Source organism: Octopus bimaculoides, chromosome 1 (genome assembly GCF_046866305.1).
Source record: "Octopus bimaculoides isolate indiv1 chromosome 1, ASM4686630v1, whole genome shotgun sequence".
Classification (NCBI taxonomy): domain Eukaryota; kingdom Metazoa; phylum Mollusca; class Cephalopoda; order Octopoda; family Octopodidae; genus Octopus; species Octopus bimaculoides.
Genome location: NC_142928.1, coordinates 130,645,299 through 130,650,472, shown reverse-complemented (window position 1 = coordinate 130,650,472; position 5,174 = coordinate 130,645,299).

Below are 5,174 nucleotides of genomic sequence, written 5' to 3'. Positions count from 1 at the left end.
TGCACATACATGCACATGCACATGCATGTATGTATATGAATATATATATATATATATATATATATATATATATATATATATAGCTTTATGTTTGTGTGTGTGTATAAATATAATTATATATTAAATGATATATATATATTGTTTACGCCATAACAATTTAGAGAGTTTGAGAGACATAAATTAAATAATTTTAACAAATCATTTTAATGTGGTTAGATAAAGCTATAAATGATAGCACGTGTATGTTAAGTTAAAAAAACCCTTGGACTTTTTCCATCCCAGGGTTTTTTTAACCCAATATTTACATTATATTACTTAGCTTTATCTACTTTGAGTTCCAGTGTTAAAAATTATATAAACTTATATACCTACCCTTCATGTAATGGAAACAACCTCATGCCCATTTGTCTTATATTTCCAGCAAGTGCTCACTTGGTAACCAGGTACACACCTTCGGCTGGCACTCTGAGAGTCTCCTTAGTAGTGAAAATCACTGCTTTACATTATAGAGAGATGTGTCTTTCCAGCTGTAGTGAAGACAACCTATTTAGGGCAGCAAGAAACAGGTACAGTGCAGTTGGGATACTTTACTCCTTGAAGACAACCTCTCTAATGCCAGTGGGATTATAAATTGCACTCATTCCTTTCTATGAAATGACAGGTGATAGGAAGGGTATCCAGGTGTAAAAATAACTATGCCAAAATTCATTTGCAGAATCACAGAATCCCATAGGCAAGTGTACGTGTGTGTGTGTGTGCATGTACTGTATATGTGTGAATATCTTATGTATATACATGTGTGTGTGTGTGTGTGTGTGTGTGTGTGTATGTATATATATATATATATATATATATAAATAAATATATCTATGTTTGTGTATATGTATGTCTATGTATATGTAATTGGTAGAATCAGAATTTTTGGCATTCCTGATATGTCTTCCATTCCTATCTGTCATATATGGTATTTTTAAGCTCTTGTGTAGTGATTGATGTAGTTTTTTGCTGGTCTATCCCTTCATCATTCATCATATATTTGCTGGCTTTCTATTCTTTACTGTGAAAGAATGAAACCTAGGTGATTTTTTTTTTTTTGGAGTCCAGTGTTTTCCTTAGAACATAATTAAGGCATATGATAAAAAGAGCTGATGTGAGGGTATTGCCTTGTAGTACTCTGGCAGTGACCTGAAAGAAGTCAGTGTCTCTGTCAACACAATGAACTTTAGCAACTGTACTCTTATAGAGCATTGTTAAAGCATTCATAGTTTCTCCAAGAATATCATAAGCTAGCAGTAGCTCTCATTTTTCCTCCCCTATGGATCGAATCAAAGACCTTTGTGAAAGCTAAGAAATGGAGAGCTACTGATACATCTTCACAGCTTCAATGAATCGCTTGATTGTTAGTATTTGTCCTATCATTGATCTATTTGGACAAATGCCATTGTGATTCTTGCAAAAAATTTTCTAAAGCTTGGGTCCGATTCTTTTTAGCTGCAATTGCAGTCAGTATAATGCCATCATAGTGCTTCATGAAACTTCACCCTCTTTTCTTGGGTGCTGGTGTTATACAAACCTCTCTCCAGCATTGTATTGCTTTTTTATAGTATACTACACTGCAAGGTCCCAGGAGCACATTGTTGAATTCTCTCAGTTTCCAGACCTCTGCAGGGTTGCCATTCCTGACCACAATGTTTACGTGTGTTTGTGTGCATGTACATACAAGAAAAAAAAAATCAAATACATGCAAGAAAATCAAATATTGGTAATCCATTCCAGTGTGTTCTCTGTGTCAGTGTGACATGCATTTGTCTAAACCAGCTAGCAGGGAAAACTTGGGTATGAAACAAATATATATATATGCATGTATATGTATAGATATGTTATATGTATAGATGTGTGTGTGTATATATATATATATGTATGTATGTATATGTGTGTATGTATGCATATGTATAAGTATTTATGTGTGTGTGTGTGTGTGTATGAGCATGTATATATATAAATGTGTTTATGTGTGTGTGCCTGCATGGAACATGGGCATTAAATGATGGTTTTTTATCATATAGGATGTCTGAATATATATATGTACATACAGGTGTACCTGTAGGTAAGTGTGACTGTAATTACAACTGTGTCATTAATGAAAGCTGTGTTGAAGTCTGTTGGATGGATTGTATCTACCTGTAATCACATGTTATCTAATATTGATCCTGCTTGAGTATCACATTAAGGATACACACCTGTGAAATATTCAGCCAGGACAGTTTGTCTAGTGTATAGAAGATTAGTTGTTGAAGTGAACAGAAATCAATTTACTTGATATAGAAAATATGATATATGTATATTAAATCCTATTAATAGTTATTGTCAAGCCAACATGGCAGTCCAAAAAATAGAACGAATGCTGCTGTTGATTAGCTCCAAGAGGCCATCGCCTCTAGCTAGCTATGTGACACATGAACCTGTGTCCATTATAACCTTCGAACAGGGGAGGTCAGCCGCTTCCCCTTGCTAGAGGCGATGGCCTCTTGGAGCTAATCGATGACAGCATTCGTTCTATTTTTCGACTGCCATGTTGGCTTGGCGATAACTATTAATATCCAGTACCGCTGCCGTAGTCTCCTTTAGAGAGACTTAGAAATATTAATATTTCTATGATGAGGATAAATCATAAACTATATAATCTGTCTATTATATACTATGTATAAAGAGTTGACTTCATATATTGAAACGTAATATTTTTATTTAGATATATAAAATACACATAGTTTAAATATATAATGTTGTTATATAACATCATTATTTTATGTCCATTTCTCTATAGTAGCATGGTTAAGATGGGTTGTGTTGTTCCATTTTGTAGCTCCTTGACATTTATTTTGTGAGGTTCAGCCTTTGTTACAGGCTCCCGTGTGTTCTTTCACAAGTTCCTTCCTGTTGGATTGCTTGGTACTTTTTTATCTAAATGCCACCTTCCAGATGCTTCACATGTTTGTACCTGGACAATCCTTTTTTGCACAAACATCTGATACTTCTTATACTCTGTTTTTCTCTCAGCTCATTTGTGCTTCGTTGTTCATGCACACTAGCATTTACATATCCAGTGGTGCATGTGCTTTTTATTGTTTCCATCCTTTATACATCTTCACATTTAATCCCTTTGTTTGTCTACCATGCAGTATTACATCATACACTCAAAAAGAGAGAGAGTCCTTTTGATAGCTCTCTGCATTTTTGCATCATTTTTTTTTTCTCGCTCTGACTTTTTGGAACACCTACTGCTACTGCTGATTAGTTAAACTAGCTATCAGAAGCTGTTAACTACTTCTAGGGAGATTACCAGGTAATTAAAAGAATTCCATTTCATGGGTGTCCTTGTCGCTAAATACTCCTGTGCAATGGCTATGTATGAAATCCCTCTTTTCTATATGTTGCTTAATGAGACACCTGTCTTCCTTAGGTTTGGTAGTAGGCATCTTCATATATATGTTCCGATTCTATGTTTTGGAACTTCACATGCATATATATATATATATATATATATATATATATATATATATATATATTAACACACATACACATACACACATTATATAGATGTAAATATATGCATACAAAAACTTGTGAACCTGTACATGTGTGTATATATGTATATGAAAATTAAGGTAAAGGAAGTGAGATACAGATAACTATGGTGAAATGCATGCAGGAACTAATAATTTGTACTTGTGTTTTTCTTAATTTTCCTTTACAGATGCTCTCTACATCATAACTAGTAACACTACTGAGTAGTGGTAGACTAACCAATGTAATGGAAGCTAACTGGATAGTGATAGTTTACATGGAGCTCTAATTCATACCATAGTAGTCATACCCATAAGATATATTCAAGCACAAACACACAACCCTTGCCAGCATGGAAGACATATTACATTATGATGATGATGATAATGTGTGTGTGTGTGTGTATATATATATATATGGATGTGTATGTATGTATATATATATATGGATGTGTATGTATGTATGTATATATATATATATATATATATATATATATATATATATATATATATATATATATATGAGGATGTGTATGTATGTATATATATATGGATGTGCTGGTGGCACGTTAGAAAATCATTCGAGCGGGGTCATTGCCAGGGCCGCTGGATTGGCTCCCGTGCAGGTGGCACGTAAAAAACACCATTTTGAGCGTGGCTGTTGCCAGTACCATGTCACTGGCCCTCATGCCGGTGGCATGTAAAAGCACCCACCATACTCTCGAAGTGGTTGGCGTTAGGAAGGGCATGCAGCTGTAGAAACTCTGCCAGATCAGATTGGAGCCTGGTGCAGCCTTCTAGTTTGCCAGTCCTCAGTCAAATCGTCCAACCCATGCTCGCATGGAAAGCAGACGTTAAACGATGATGATGATGATGATATATGGATGTGTATGTATATATATGATATTATATGTGGCACACTGTCCGTTACAATGATGAGTTGATCATATGAGCTGCTTCATATTGATGTACAGGCACCATTTTTTGTTGCCAGTAACGATTTGGTAAAGAAATCATTGCTTGTGTCCATGAGTTGAGTGGTGACGTGCAAGCAAACCAGTGGAGATTGTGGCTTTTTGATTTTTGTTGTTGTCACTTAAAGCATGCGGAACGCATGCTCCAGACTCCTAAACCTTTCCCAGCAAGTGAAGATGCTTCTCTATAGCAGTGTGAGAGCATTCCATTTTCTCTACCAGTTCCCTTGTCGTATGATGAGAATTTTTGTACAAAAGTTGGTTTAATTGCTCTTCAACAAACTCAACTGGACGGCCAGAACGAGGTGCATTTTTGAGGTTAAAATTTCCATTTTTGAACTTGGCATATCAATCACGAGCGGTTCTTTCAGCTATGGCACCCTTTCCATACATAGCACAAATGTCACGAGCAGCTTTTGCGGCCTTAGAACCTTGATGAAAAGCAAAAAGATGGAAGTGTCGAAAGTGCTCGTTTTTCTTAACATGACATTCCATTTTAATGATCTGAAAATAAGCAAAAACTAACTAGAAAAAAACAAAATAGATTCCAAAATGATTCAAAAATAGAATTTGTAATACATATATATATATATTGTATATATATATATATATATATTGTATATATATATATATATTA